The 16,944-nt window shown below is 42.3% G+C and overlaps 1 pseudogene; it reads left to right on the top strand.

The window, feature by feature from the left end:
- The first annotated feature begins 4,840 nt into the window (after nucleotides 1-4,840).
- On the top strand, nucleotides 4,841-10,960 carry LOC118649147 (annotated as a pseudogene).
- Nucleotides 10,961-16,944: the final 5,984 nt, after the last annotated feature.

Genomic DNA, 16,944 nt, shown 5'->3' with positions numbered 1-16,944 from the left:
GTTGAGAACCGCTGCCTTAGATCATAATGAGCGTTAGGTAAAATTACTCTGGCCAAGAGACTGTAGAAAGAGACTGAGGGCCCCATTATTACACTCAGAGTTTCTTAAGGAAACAGACGTACAAGGCTCAGCTTGGGAGGCAGCAAGATGACACGGAGGTCCTCCCAGCCACAGGGCAGGTGATAAGGAGTTTATAGGACAGGGAAGATGGATGGGGGTACTGGAGAATGACCCACTTCAGATAAGAAGAAAATGCCTATATACTCACACAAAACACAGTGAGGGGCCGGCCGAGGAACAAGCATGCCAGGGACTTTTGGGAGGGGGTGGACTGTCTTGAGGGACTTTCTGGAAAGCGATCTCTGCTCTGGCCTGAATCTAGTGGATCTAGCCAGACAGTCTGGCAGCGATCACATCAGTGAATAGCGTCTTCTCCACAATGAACCACTCATCATGAAAAATACTTTGGTGACCCCTGATCTGGGGGGAAGATATGGACATCAGGGTATATTGCTTTTATTTTTGGTTATACCCTGGGGGTAGGTGGTCATGGGAAAGAATACAGGAATAGGAAGAGGAAGATGGATGGGGAATCTGTAAAGTTTAGATGAGAGAGTATATTAAGGGAAAAACTTTAGCATTTCATCATGAAGAAAGACGTTTCCTGTAGATTTGTTTTTATCTGTTTTTTTAATCTGAAAACAAGTTTCTTAATCCTGCTTTACTAATGGTTTGCTTCTTTTTTAAATAAAGAATAAGTGTTGGACTATATCAAATGCATATTCAGCAGTAATTAAGATGATCATATTATTTTTATCATTTTACTTACAAAATCATAAAGTATATTTCTTTTTGAATGTTAAACTACCTTGTATGCCCTAACCGGTTTGGCTCGGTGGGTAGAGCGTCGGCCTGCGGACTGAAAGGTCCCAGGTTCGATTCCGGCCAAGGGCATGTACCTTGGTTGCGGGCACATCCCCAGTAGGAGGTGTGCAGGAGGCAGCTGATTGGTGTTCCTCTCTCATTGATGTTTCTAACTCTCTATCCCTCTCCCCTCCGCGCTGTGAAAAATCAATAAAATATATTTTTAAAAAAATAAAATAAAATAAACTACCTTTGTATTCATAGAATAACCACAGTAGGTCATGATACATTTTGTATATTTCTAATTAATCTCACTAGATGGGTTTGGAATTTCTGCATTTATGATTATGTAAAGATGAGTCTGGTCTTTTACTTTCCTCTTATATCCATGTCATGTTTTACATCAAAAGAAAAAGAGCTGGGAAGTGATTCCTCCAATACTATTCTCTGGTGTTATATTTTTTATTAACGTGTAGAGAAATTCACCAGTGAAGCAAGTTGAGTCTTGGGCTTTCTTTTTGAGAAGACTTCTTAACAGACTCAATTCCTTTAATAACGATCAGATATTCAGACCATCTATTTCCTCTTCTGTCTGTTTTGGTAATCTGTGACATTCAAGGAATTTAGCCATATTTTCCAAATGGTCAAATTTATTGGTATGAAACAGTAGGAAAACTGTGTTACAGAACTTGGTAGGGGTATCTTTACATAATTAGAATGTAATTTATCTGGGGGCAGGGTTTGGCCTTTATTGTTCATGAATGGACCCCCAAAACCATATGTGTAAAATAGCGCCTGACGTGATAGACACCCAAGAAGGAGTTGTATAATTAATGACTCAAAAATAATAGCATCGTCCAGGTATCAACTGCGACCTTTAATGTCTAATTAAATGAACTCTGAACTCATCATGAATGGGGGCCTGTTTACTGAACTCTCGCTGCCATTCCCAAAATTTTTAAAAACCCTCAAGTGGTTTATCTCTTTAAGAACACCTCAGATTTTTATTTTCTGTTTCAAATAAAGTACTCTGGCTAACTGTTGACTGATGTCTTTGCTTTGAAATAAATCAATCTGCAGTAGTTCTCAGCCTTTTTTCTTGGTTTCCGCAAATAATCACTCACACGTTGTCATTTAATGTGTAACATAACATCCTTATGCAGTGGCAAAGGCGAACTCAAAATAAATATTCAGCCAAAACCGGTTTGGCTCAGTGGATAGAGCGTCAGCCTGCGAACTCAAGGGTCCCGGGTTCGATTCCGGTCAAGGGCATGTACCTGGGTTGCAGGCACATCCCCAGTGGGAGGTGTGCAGGAGGCAGCTGATCGATGTTTCTCTCTCATCGATGTTTCTAACTCTCTATCTCTCTCCCTTCCTCTCTGTAAAAAATCAATAAAATATAAAAAAATAAAAATAAATAAATATTCAAATGCAAAAAAATATTTAGTCTTAGTCCCTGGTTCTTACAATAGCATCTAAACACTTGCAATTTCCTAAATGACAGAAGTGTCTTGTATTTATTTTTTAAAACTTTCCTGCACGCTTCTGTTAATTTAATTTATTTATTTTCATTAATCCACACCTGAGGGTTTTTAGAGAGTGGGAGGAAGGGAGGGAAGGAAGGAGAGAAAGAGAGAGAGAGAGAGAGAGAGAGAGAGAGAGAGAGAGAGAGAGACCGCGATTGGTTCCCTCCTACACGCACTCCAACCAGGGCCAGGGATAGAGCCTACAACTGAGGTACAGGCCCTTCGCCAGAAGGGAACCTGGGACTCTTTAGTCCGAGGGCCAATGCTCTATCCATTGATCCAACCCATCTAGGGCTAGAACTGTCTTTTTATCATGAGGAGTCCCTTTGGATCACACCAGAATTTATGCTAATGAGGTAAGTTAGGGTGGACGCCTAGGTAGCCTCAGTAGGACCAAGTGATTACATTTCAGCTCAACACACTGACTTCTGGAAACAATAGCTGGGAAGGTGCAGGATATTAAGCTCCATAAAAACTTTTGAACAATACGACTTGATGAATTTCTAGGTAGTTGAACACATCAAGGTATTGGAAGGGTAATGCCCCAGAGAGAACTTGAAAACTATGTGCACACACATCCCCCATACCTTGCCCAATGCATCTCTTCAATTTGGCTATTCTGAGTTGTATTCTTAATAATCCCATCTAATAAAGAAGTAATATGCAAATTGACCATCACTCCAAAACACAAGATGGCCACACCCCTGTGGTCAAAGATGGCCATCCTCATATGAACACAAGATGGCCACCACAAGATGGCCAGCAGGGGAGGGCAGTTGGTGGTGACCTGGCCAGCAGGGAGAGCAGATAGTGGTGACAAGGTCAGCAGGGAAGTGCAGTTGGGGGCACCAGCCCTGCAGGGGAGGGCATTTGTGGGGAACAGGTCTGCAGGGGAGAGCAGTTACGGGTGAACAGGCCTGCAGGGGAGGGTAGTAAGGGGCAATCAGGCCAGCAGGGGAGCAGTTAGGCATTGATCAGGCTGGCAGGAGAGTGGTTAGGGGCAATCAGGCAGGCAGGCAGGCAAGCAGTTGGGAATCAGCAGTCCTGGATTGTGAGAGGGATGCCTGATTGCCAAGTTAGGCCCGATCCTGATAGGTTCCCGGCATTCAGACATTCCTCAAGGGGTCCAAGATTGGAGAGGGTGCAGGCTGGGCTGAGGGAAACACACACACCCCTTTGCACAAATTTTGTGCGCCGGGCCTCTAGTGACCTACTAAACAAGTACAAGTAAATTCCTGACTAAATTCTGTGAGTCATTCTAGCAAATCATTGTACCAGAGGAGGGGGACTATGGGGTCTCCTGATTTACAGCTGGTTAGTCTTAAATACAATTGGCAACCTGGGACTTCCAAGTGGCACCTGAAGTGGGGTAGCCTTGTAGCACTGAGTCCTTTACCTTGTAGGATCTGACCCTAATTCCAGACAGTGTCAGACTGAATTAGATTGTAGAACATCCAGGTCAGGTCCACAGAGAATTGGAGAATGTTTCAGTACAGAACAAACCCACACTTATGGTGTCGGAAGTGTTGTTTGAGTGCAGAAACAAGGTTTTTTTTAACTATTAAGTGCTTTTTGTTGCTTGCCTCCAAATCCTCTCACATCAGTAATTGTTTCTTTCATTTCCCTGAATTTCTGAAAGAGAAAGGGCCTGGACACAAAACATCCTTGACCCCTGATATTTACAGCACTCAACTCCTGTCGCCCACAGCAGGTGGGAGCTTAGGGGAATATTCAGACACGAAGGTTCTAAAAAGAGTACCCTGCCCTAGCTGGTTTGGCTCAGTGAATAGAGCGTCGGCCTGCAGACTGAGGGGTCCCAGGTTTGATTCCAGTCAAGGGCACATGCCTGGGTTGCGGGCTCAATCCCCAGTAGGGGGCATGCAGGAGGCAGCTGATCAATGAATCACATCATTGATGTTTTTATCTCTCTCTCCATCTCCCTTCCTCTCTGAAATTAACATACACTGAGTGGCCACATTATTATGACCGGCCAGATTATTATGACCACCCAATCAGTACTTCATTGACACTTCCAAAAATACCGAATACTGAAAACTTCCTAAGCAAATACTGTCAAGGTTTTATTATTATTATTTGCATAAATAATTCACTTCATTGTACTGATGTGGTGGTCATAATAATCTGGCCACTCAGTGTATATTTTATTTTATTTTATTTAAATATATTGTATTGATTTTTTACAGAGAGGAAGGGAGAGGGATAGAGAGTCTGAAACATCGATGAGAGAGAAACATCGACCAGCCTCCTCCTACACACCTCCTACTGGGGATGTGCCCACAACCAAGGTACATGCCCTTGATCGGAATCGAACCTGGGACCTTTCAGTCTGCAGGCCGACGCTCTATCCACTGAGCCAAACCAGTTACGGCAGTGTATATTTTAAATAAATAAATAAATAAAGTACCCTGACAACATATCCACAGTGTTTTATGGAAACTGCAAGATTATCTGGGTATCTGTCACCTGATTGGTTGAGCCCAATTGTCCCTCTCCCTTGTTCTTCAATAAACATCTGCTGAAGCCCTCCTGCCTGAATTACTCCACCGGAAGCCAGGAACTGGCCACAGGAACATGTCTCAACTAGCGGTAAGTTCCAAGCCTGAGAATTTAAAAATTGTTATGAGAGCATCTATTATGTGACAGATACCTCCTGAGCTCTAGAGCTGAACTGTCCAATAAGAATCCACTTGCCACGCCAAAACCGGTTTGGCTCAGTGGATAGAGCGTCGGCCTGCGGACTGAGGGGTCCCAGGTTCGATTCCGGTCAGGGGCATGTACCTGGGTTGCGGGCATATCCCCAGTGGGGGATATGCAGGAGGCAGCTGATCGATGTTTCTCTCTCATCGATGTTTCTAACTCTCTATCTCTCTCCCTTCCTCTCTGTAAAAAATCAATAAAATATATTTAAAAAAAAAAAAAAAAAGAATCCACTTGCCACATATGACTATTGAGTTCTTGCTAATCTGACCTGAGTTGAGCTGCAGTAAAAAATGAATTCTGATATTCAAAGACTTAGTATGAAAAAAGAAGAGAAAATGTCTCACTAAAAATTCTGATTGGTTATGCTCAAATGGTAGTCTCTATGTGTTGAGTTAAATAAAATAAATTATTAAAATTTATTTCATTTACTTTTAAAAGATCATATTACATATGAGGATCACAGTATGACTATAGAGATATAGCATTGAATGAATTACACAGTCTTCTGTTGCATGTGTACAAATTTAGAAAAAAAGAAAATAAATGAATGGACAAATAAACAAGGACAGTCCCTGGTGATACAGGCTGCTCTTGGGGTAGCTGCTTTGCACTGTGAGTCAGCCTGGACACCTCTGTGAATATAATATCTACGCTGATATAGCAATATTCAGAAAGTGCCAGATGTGGGAAGCTTAAAAGGAGGGGCATAGTAGGCAAAAGGAACAAAGGCTGAAAAAGCTCTGAGATGGCAATGAGCTTGGCACATTCAAGAAATCAAATGAATTCTGTGTGGATTCATCACAGGGTGTAAGGTAACAGTGGATATAAGAGTTCTGAAGGGTACATGGTGCAGTTGCGAGAGTGCTTGGTGAGCTTGAGTTCGGAGTTTGGAAGCCATTGGAGGGTGTTGAGCAGAATAATGTCATGGTATGATCTGTGTTTCTAAGAGATCATTTGGCTTATGTCTAGAGAATGGATTTGGGTGAGGACAGCATCAGAAGCAAGAAGAAGCAATTTGGAAGGTTAGTGCAGATCTGCAGCCAGATAAAGGATACAGACAAGGGTTATGGTGAGAGAAACCATTCCACATGTGGACTCAGTTATTTTGTAGAGAGACTTGATTGACTTTGATGGGATGGTCATGGAAAGGGGGTGCAAGGGTGTGTTAGATTGAGAGATTTAACAATTGAGTACTTGAATTACAAACAGACACAGAATATTGAGAGGGGCAGATTTGGGAGGAATCAGGAATTTTGGTTTATCCGAGGCAACCTTGGGATTGGGAGGAGAAAAGGCTAGTAAAAAAGACTGAGGTGAAGGGGCCTATTGAGCTACAAACACAACCAAGATTGTGTTGCGTGTACATTTTATCATTAACTGGCATAAGAAGGAGGAAGGAGGTTTATGGGTCCCATGTAACTGAGATATCAGATAGGAACTGAGAAGGCACCACTGGAGGAGTGACATGGAGGCCATGGGCATCCCTAAGGGGAGCACAGTCTGTGAGTGTTCAGGACCAAGTCAATTCGCAGTGAGTTTAGGAATAACACTGAGGTGAGGAGGGGAGACACTCTGCCTTCTAGTGTTTGGCTGTGAATACGCTTCACCGAGAGAATTTACTTGAGAGAACACAGGGCTGGAGCTGAAAAGGAGCATGGGCCAAGGGCAGTTGCTTTGTGAAGGGAGGGGATATGATCCTGTTCGTGTGATAGAATGAGACAGTAGAAAGAAAATCTTGGGGATGTTTTGGCTGAAAAGAAAGGTGACACTGCAGGAGGGGGATTGTTGAGAAGGTGAGAGAGATGGGGAGATCCAGAGCAAACATGAAAGGGGAATGAACAAGAACTCTATTCACTATACAGGTGCAGATAGGGCGGTTTGCTTGAGACAAGGCTAAACAGTTCACAAACAACTATTACCATTTACTCATTACAATATGAGACAAGGACATCTGCTTAGAGCAGGAATGGGGAGGAGTTTAAGAAGTTTAAAGAGAGCCAGGCCAGGGTGGTTCAGTGGTTGAGCATTGACCCATGAACCAAGAGGTCATTGGTTCCATTCCCCATCAGGCACATGCCCGGATTTCTAGCTAGATCCCCAGTTTAGGGCATGCGGGAAGCAGCCAGTCGATGTTTGTCTCTCATTCATGTTTCTCTCTATCCCTCTTCCAAACCCTCTCTCTAAAATCAATAAAAACATATTTAAAAAAATAAGTTTGAGAAAAGAGAAGTACTGAAACCATGGAAATGCAAACCATGGATATCTCAGTTACATGGGACCCATAAACCACTTCCTCCTTCTTATGTCAGTTAATGATAAAATGTACACGCAACACAATCTTGGTTGTGTTTGTAGCTCAATAGGCCAATTCACCTCAGTCTTTTTTACCAGCCTTTTCTCCTCCCAATCCCAAGGTTGCCTCGGTTAAACCAAAATTCCTGATTTCTCCCAAATCTACCCCTCTCAACATGATAGAGTAAAATAACATGGGACTGCTGATTTTCCATGTGAAATCTGTGTTCCTCAATTCAGTGGTGCCCCTTAACAATGTGACATTGGGCAGGTCACTACCTCTACCAGCACTATGGATGATGATACCAACCCAAAAGCAAGGATGTTGTCATTGAAGTTGAAATATTATACTGTAAATGGCACCCTTTAGGAGTCACCGAATAGCAGCCATCATAATCCATCTGAGTACCATCTGGAACACAGGTTCTCCCCCACCCTGCATTGAGCCAGTGCGCCCATAACTACACAATTTTACCTCATTGGCTTTTTCCCACCTGTCATTGCACAATCATTCTTCCTTGTTGTATCAACAATTATACATGATCCCCACTTAATATAATACATGGTTTCTAATAAGAACCCCACAAATATTAACTGAACCTATTAGTCTCATATTCCCTATGCCAAAGCTATACCATGAGTAAAAATTCCTTGTATCTCAAACAGAGAAGAGCTCCATATCAAACTGACAATGGAAAACAGGATTGAATGTAAAGAAGGGCCTGTTCACTGACCTCCACACCCACAGACTCCACAGGATGTAACATGTTAAAATATATTACCAGTAATTGTTTAAGATCTTCTTTAGCTATAAACTCAAACCACAGTCTAAAACTTTAAAGACAAATCAATCAATAGGTCAAGAATTCTCACAGGGGAGGAACAGGAGCTGGGAGTCTGTGAGAACCTGGGGCTGGAAGAGGTTGCAGAGCCTGCCAGCATCTATGCATTGAGTCATGGGTGGAAGAGTTGTGACCATACTCACTCTGAGTCTAGTGCTCCCTCACTGTGACCAAGATGCCTCCCATCGATTTTCTGTTGTTTATACACCCTCAGCTCAGGATTCTGCTGAGGGACAAGAGTCTTGTAACACTCTTGACTAAGTAATTAGCCTAATAGGTGGAATGTATGTTAATAATTATGGGAATACTAGAGGCCCAGTGCACAGATTTGTGCACCAGTGGGGTCCCACGGCCTGGCTTGCAGTGATCAGGCCAAAAACAGCTCTCTGACATTCTGCGAGGGGTCCGGATTTTGAGAGGGCAGTTCTCAAATGATGGACCCCAGAATCGGGCTCCCTCCTCTATGGTTCCGGGTCCATCACCCAAGAACCGCAGCTGCCAAGTCACTGCAGCTCAGCAGCTCCTGCATCGACTGTCTGCACCTGGTGGTCAGTGCACATCAGAGCTACTGGTCGGACGGTTGGATGGTCGCTTAGGCTTTTATATACATAGACTAGAGACCTGGTGCACAAAATTCGTACACTCAGGGGAGTCCCTCAGCCTGACCTGCGCCCTCTAGCTGTCCAGGAGCCCTTGGGGGATGTCCGACTGATGGCTTAGGCCCATTCCCCATGGGGAGCGGGTCTAAGCTTTCAGTCAGACATCTTTAGCGCTGCTGCAGAGGCAGGAGAGGCTCCTGCAACCGCTGATGAGCTAGCCAGCCATGCACCCAGCTTCTGGCTGAGCGGTGCTCCCCTGTAGGAGTGCACTGACCACCAGGGGGCAGCTCCTGCATTGAGCGTCTGGCCCCTGGTGGTCAATGTGCATCATAGCAAACGGTCGTTCTGCCGTTCAGTCAATTTGCATATTAGCTTTTATTATATAGGATGAAGAAGTGTCCTTTCCCAAAGGAACAGCCAAGAGTCTGTCCAATTTTAGTGACTAGCCACAAGGTTCAGGAGAGTGGGTTTGGAGAAGAAGCTCTAGTGGAAGTTGTTGGCCTGAACAGAAATGCTGTAAGATGGTGCACAGCTGACAAATTCCCATTGTTGAGATGTTTCAGGTGTGGGCAGGATAGAAACTGGCTACACTGCTCCAGAGATCTTCACATTGGTGATATATGGGATCACCTGTGTCCTCGGCATCATGGGCAATGCGCTTGTGATCTGGGTGGCTGGATTCCGGATGGCACGCACAGTCACCACCTTGTGCTACCTGGACCTGGCCTTAGCCAACTTCTTCTCCAGCGCCATTCTCATTCTTCATGGTTGTAAATGCCATGAGAGGACAATGGCCTTATGGCTGTTTCCTATGCAAGTTATTTAACATTATGGGTGACACAAACCTTTTTGCAAGTGTCTTCCTCATTGCTTTCATTGCTCTGGACCGCTGTATTTGTGTCCTGCATCCAGTCTGGGCCCAGAACAACTGCACTCTAAGTCTGGCTAAAAAAGTGATCATTGTACCCTGGATTCTTGCTCTACTCCTTAGCTTGCCAGTTCTCATCTTCTTTACTACAGCAACGGATGAGAATGGGGATATATACTGTGATTTCAACATTGACTTCTGGGCTGACATCGGTAAAGAAGAGAAGTTGCAGAGGTACTTTGCCTCATTAGCAATCATAGGGATCATCCGGTTTGTCATTGGCTTCACTCTACCAATGTCCATCATCGCCATCTGCTATGGGCTCATTGCAGCCAAAATCCGAAACAAGGGCATGATGAAGTCCCACCATCCCTTACGGGTCCTCACTGCTGTCAGAGCTTCCTTTTTTATTTGCTGGTTCCCCTTGCAACTGTGTCTTCTTCTGAATAAACTCTGTGCCAGAGCAGTACATGAAGGAAAGTACGACATCATTCATCTCCTGGTATATTTAACAAGTACCCTGGCCTTTTTCAACAGCTGCCTCAACCCAATGCTCTACGTCTTCCTGGGGAGAGACTTCTGAAGGAGACTGATCCACTCCCTGCCTGCCATTCTGGAGAGGGCCCTGAGGACTCAGCCCCAACCAGTGACACAACAACCAAATCTGCTTCACCTCCTACACAGGCCCAATTACAGGAGATGTGAGGTGATGGTGATCATTTATGAGCTTTGCCTGCTCCTGTCCTGCTCCCTCTTCCAGCTGCATCTTACCTTAGGTCATACTGAGCGTTAGGTAAAATTTCCCTGGCCAGGAGACTGTAGAAAGAGACTGAGAGCCCCATTATTAAACTCAGAGTTTCTTAAGGGAACGTACATACAAGGCTCAGCTTGGGAGGCAGCAAGATGACACGGAGGTCCTCCGTGCTACAGGACAGGTGATAAGGAGTTTATAGGACAGGGAAGATGGATGGAGGTACTGGAGAATGACCCACCTCAGGTAAGGAAAAACTGCCTTACAGACTTGCCTAGGGCACTCCCAGGGCCAGTCCCAGGAACCAGCATGCGGGGGGTGTTGGGAGGGGTTGGACTGTCTCTGAGGGGATTTCTGGGAAGCAATTTCTGTTCTGGCTTGAATGCAGCTACACAATCTGGCAGCGGTGACATCAATGAATAGTCTCTTCTCCACACTGAAACATTCATCATGGAAAATACTTTGGTGCCCCCTGATTTGGAGATAAGAAATGGACATCCGGGCCGAAACCGGTTTGGCTCAGTGGATAGAGCGTCGGCCTGTGGACTGAAAGGTCCCAGGTTCGATTCCGGTCAAGGGCATGTACCTGGGTTGTAGGCACATCCCCAGTAGGAGATGTGCAGGAGGCAGCTGATCGATGTTTCTCTCTCATCGATGTTTCTAACTCTCTATCCCTCTCCCTTCCTCTCTGTAAAAAATCAATAAAAAAAATATTTAATAAATAAATAAATAAATAAAAAAGAAATGGACATCCGGGTATTATTGCTCTCATTTTTCATTTTGGCACCTCAGCCTATACCCAGGGTCAGTGGAGGTGGGAAAGAGTACAGGGATGAGAAGAAGAAGAGTGATGGGGAGTCTGTAAAGCTTAGATGAGAAAGTATATTAAAGGGAAAACTTTGGTATTTCATCATGAAGTAAGATGTTTCCTGTAGATTGTTTTTATCTATTTTTTATCTGACCAGAGAAGTTTCCTATTCCTAATTTACTAACCGTTTTCTTCTTTTCTTAATCATAAATTACTACTGGATTGTATCAAATGCATGTTCTGCAGCTATTAAGATGATCATATTATTTTTATCATTTTACTTACACCATCATAAACTATATTCATTTTTTAGTGTTAAACTACCTTTGTATTCATAGAATAATCACACTTGGTAATTATATACTATATATATATATAATGTGTGTGTGCGCATATATATACACACACACACACACACTTTATATATATACTATATTTATATATATAGTATATATATATTTTATATATATACTTTATGTATACATTATATACTTTATATATTTCCAAACCACTCTAGGTTGGTTTGGAATTTCTGCATTTATATTTATATGTAAAGATGCACATGTTTTTTTATTTTCCACTTATACCCATGTCAGGTTTTACTTCCCAAAATGTAAAAAGAGCTTGGAAGTGATTCATCCAATACTGTTCTCTGGTGTTATATCTTTTATAAATGTTTAGAGAAATTCACCAGTGAACCCAAGTGCATATTGAGTTTTCTTTACAAGAAGACTTCTAACAGGTTCAATTTCTTTAATAATTATAGGGTTATTCAGACTTTCTATTTCCTCTTCTGTCTGTTTTGATAACCTATGACATTCAAGGAATTTAGTCATTTTTTTCCAAATAGCCAAATTTATTGGTATGAAACAGTATGAAAACTGTGTTACAGTACTTGGTAGGGTTATCTTTACATAATAAGAATGTAATCTATCTGAGGGCAGGGTTTGGCCTTTATTGTTCATGAATGGACCCCAAAACCATATGTGTAAAATAGCGCCTGACATGTGATAGACACCCAAAGAGTTATGTAATTAATGACTCAATGAATAATAGCATCATCCAGGTATCAACTGCAGACCTTTAATGTCTAATTAAAATGAATTCTGAATTCATCATGAATGGGGGACTGTTTACTGAACTCTCACTGCCATTCCCAAAATTTGTACAAATCCTCAAGTGCCTTATCTTTTTATGAAAACCTCAGATTTTGATTTTCTGTTTCTAATAAAGTACTCTGACTAACTGTTGACTGATGGCTTTGCTTTGAAACAAATCAATGTACAGTAGTTCTCAGCCTTTTTTCTTGGTTTCTGCAACTAATCACTCACATGTTGTCATCTAATGTGTAAGTGAACATCCTGATGCGTTGGCCAAAGATAAACTCAAAATACAGATTCAAATGCAAAACAATATTTGGTCTTTGTCCCTGGTCCTTGCCATCGGGCATCTAAACACTTGCAATTTCCTGAATGACATGTGTCTTTTTATCATGAGGAGTCCCTTTAGATCACACCAAATTTATGTTAATGAGGTCAGTGAGGGTCTCCCTAGGTAGCCTCAGTGGGACCAAGCCATTAAAGCTTCTAAAATTTCAGATCAACACACTGACATCTGGAAACAGTAGTTGGGAAGGCGCAGGATATTAAGCTCCATAAAACTCTTGTACAATAAGAGTTGATGAGCTTCTGGGTTGCTGCACACATCAAGGTATTGGGAGGGTGATGCTCCCAAGAGAACATGAAAACTCTGTGCACACACATCCCTCATACATTGCCCGATGCATCTCTTTGGTTTGGCTGTTCTGGAGTTGTAGTCTTAATAATGAATACAACATAATGTTGTGTTCATTATTTTTGTTTGTTCTATGTTTATTTATGCTAAACATAATTCCTTCCTGAGTTCTGTGAGCCATTCTAGCAAATAATTGTACCAGAGGAAGGGACTGTGGGGACTCCTGATTTACAGCTGCTCAGTCTTAAGCACAATTGGCAACCTGGGACTCCCAAGTGGCACCTGAAGTGAGGTAGCCTTATAGCACTGAGCCCTTTACCTTGTAGGATCTGGCCCTAATTCCAGACAGTGTCAGACTGAATTAGATTGTAGAACACCCAGGTCAGGTCCACAGAGAATTGGAGAATGTTTCAGTACGGAACAAACCCACACATATGGTGTCTGAAGTGTTGTTTGAGTGCAGAAATAAGGTTTTTTTTTAAACCAATAACTGTGTTTTATTGCTTGCCTCCAATTCCTCTCACATCAGCAATTATTTCTTTCATTTCCTTGAATCTCTGAAAGAGAAAGGTCCTACACAAAACATCCCTGACACTTGATATTTAGAGCACTGAACTCCTGTCTCCCACAGCAGGTAGGAGGAGAGGGGAATATTCAGACACTGAGGTTCTAAAAAGAATAAGCTGACAACATATCCAGAGTGTTTTATGGAAATTGCAAGAAGCTCTGAGCTCCTGTCACCTGAGTGGTTGAGCCCCATTGTCCCTCCCCCTCGTCCTTCAATACACATCTACTGAAGCCCTCCTGTCTGAGTTACTCCACAGGAAGACAGGAACTGGCCACAGGAACAGATCTCAGTTGGTGGTAAGTTCCAAGCCTGAGAATTTAAAAATTGTTATGAGAGCGTCTATTATGTGGCAGATACCTCCTGAGCTCTAGAGCTGGACTGTCCAATAAGAATCCACGTGCCACATATAACTATTGAGTTCTTGCTAGTCTTACCTGAGATGAGCTGTAGTAAAAAATGAATTTCATATATTCAAAGACTTAATATAAAAAAGGAAGAGAAAATGTCTCATTGAAAATTCTCAGATTGGTTATGCTCAAATGATAGTCTCTATGTGTTGAGTTAAAAATATATATTATTAAAATTTATTTTGTTTATCTTAACAAAATTTAAAGTCACAGATGAGGCTCACAACTCTGGTTCTATTGGACAACATAAATATAGGGATATAGCATTGAATGAAATATGTAGTCTTCTGTAGCATATGTACTAATGTACAGGATATTTTGAATAAAAAACAAATGAATGGACAAATAAACAAGGACAGTCCTGATGATATAGGCTGTTCCTGGAATAGCTGCTTTGCACTGCGCATCAGGCGGGACCTCTCTGAGAATATAATATCTAAGCTGAGATAGCAATATTCAGAAAGAGCCAGATGCAAGAAGCTTGAATAGAAGGGCAAAGTAGGAAGAAAGAAGAGAGGATGCAAAAGTCCTGATATGGCAATAAGTGTGGCATGTTCACGAAATCAAAGGAATTCAGTGTGGATCCATAACATTGTCTGAGAGGATAGTAGGTATGTGAGGAATACACAGCCCAGATCCAGGAGAACTTGATAAGCGTGAGTTAGGAGTTTGGAAGCCATTGGAGGGTGTTGAGCAGAATAATGTCATGGTATGATTTGTGTTTATAAAATATCATTTGGCTTTTATGTAGAGAGAGAATGGATTGGGTGTGGGGGCGCAGCATCAGAAGCAAGAACAAGGTATTTGGAAGGTTTGTGCAAATCTGCCACCAGACAAGGTCTATGGACAAAAGTTAATGGTGATAAAAACTGTTCCAGTTACTTAGTAGACAGAATTGATTGACTTGGATGGGACGGTCATGGAAAGGGGATTCAAGGATGTGTCAGATTTACTGGTAGAGATTTAACAACTGAGTGCTTAAGTTCCAAATAAACACAGAATATTGAGAGGGACAGATTTGGGAGGATGGAAGAATTAAGAGTTTGATCTACGCAATGTGAGGTTTGGAAGGAGAAAAAGCTAATAAATTGGCCCTGCCAGGTTTGGCTCAGTGGATAGAGCATTAGCCTGCAGTCTGAAGGGTCCCAGGTTCGATTCCATTCAACAGCACATGCCTGGGTTGTGGGCTCGATCCCCGTTAGGGGGCGTGCAGGAGGCAGTCGATCAATGATTTTCTCTCATCATTGATGGTTCTATTTTTCTCTCCCCTCTCCCTTCCTCTTTGAAATCAATAAAAAATGTTAAAAAATAAAGCTAGTAAATTGGTCTGAGATGAGGTGGTCTATAAAGACAACCAAGAGTTTGTTGTATGTACATTTTATCATCTAAAGCAGTGGTTCTCAATCTGTGGGCCGCGACCCCTGAAAATACATCCTGCATATCAGATATTTACATTAGGATTCATAACAGTAGCAAAATTACAGTTATGAAGTAGCAACGAAAATAATTTTATGGTTGGGAGTCACCACAACATGAGGAATTGTATTAAAGGGTCAAAGCATTAGGAAGGTTGAGAACCACTGGTTATTCTAAAGGCATATGGAAATGTGGTTTAAGAAGGAGGAAAGGATTTATGGCATCCTACATCACAGAGAGGATAAGAACTGAGAAGAGACCACTGGAGCAGTGACATGGAGGCCATAGGCCTTCTTACAGGGAGCACAGTCTATGGCAGTGATGGCGAACCTTTTGAGCTCGGCGTGTCAGCATTTTGAAAAACCCTAAGTTAACTCTGGTGCCGTGTCACATATAGAAATTTTTTGATATTTGCAACCATAGTAAAACAAAGACTTATATTTTTGAGATTTAGTTTATATATTTAAATGCCATTTACCAAAGAAAAATCAACCAAAAAAATGAGTTCGCGTGTCACCTCTGACACACATGTCATAGGTTCACCATCACTGGTCTATGGAGTGCTCAGGACCTAAGTCAGTTTTCAGAAGTTTAGGAGAAAAGCTGAGGTGACAAAATTCACTGAAAGAATTTTCTTGAGAGCACAGGGCTGAAGCCGGAAGGAACATGGGCCAAGGGCGGGTGCTTTGTGAAGGAAGGGGATATATGATCATGTTTGTGGCATAGAATGATTTAGTAGAAAGAAAATCTCGGGGATGTTTTGGCAGAAAAGAATAGTGATACTGCTGGAGGGTAATTCTTGGAAAGGTGAGACAGAGAGAGGGATCCAGAGCAACCTTGAAGAGGGAATGAACAAGAATTCTTGATTTACTCACTGTATGAACTGGAATGAATAAGAACTCTATTCACTAAAACAGATGCGGGTAGATTACAGGGTTTGCTTGAGAGAAGGCTAAAATGTTCATAAATAAATACTAGCATAGTCTCATTAACATATGAGGCAAGGGCATCAGGTGAGAGTGGGAATTGAGAAAACGTTAAGAAGTTTTAGGAGGAAGCAGAACTGAAACAATTATTTCAAAGCATGAAAATGGGAACATGATGAAGAAACAGATAAACTAATAGGAAACTTCTGAAATCTGTGGTCATAAATCCAGTTACCCTTAATAAGTTAGACACTGGGCAGGTCACTTCCTCTGCCAGGACCATGGATGGATGATATTTATCAAAAGCAAGGATGGCTTCACAGGAGTTGATAAACTGTACTGTGAAGGACACCTTTTATGAGTCACCAAATAGCAGCCATCATAATCCATCCGTGCACCATCTGTGGATCACAGGCTCTCCTCCACCCTTATTGAGTGGGCTCATAATTTCACAACTTTACCTCATTGACTTTTCCCCACCTGCCATTGCACAATCATCCTTCTCTGTTGTATCAACATATTTGAAACCAATGTTTTAGACATTATTGAGCACATTCTAGCTCCTGACTGAACTGTGAGGTGCTGAGTGGGTGGGTAGAAAGAAACTCACCCTGTTTAAGGA

This window comes from Myotis myotis, unplaced genomic scaffold, assembly GCF_014108235.1.
Source record: "Myotis myotis isolate mMyoMyo1 unplaced genomic scaffold, mMyoMyo1.p scaffold_m19_p_28, whole genome shotgun sequence".
Classification (NCBI taxonomy): domain Eukaryota; kingdom Metazoa; phylum Chordata; class Mammalia; order Chiroptera; family Vespertilionidae; genus Myotis; species Myotis myotis.
Note: the sequence above shows the minus strand (reverse complement) of the source record. Positions and strands in the feature narration are given on the sequence as shown.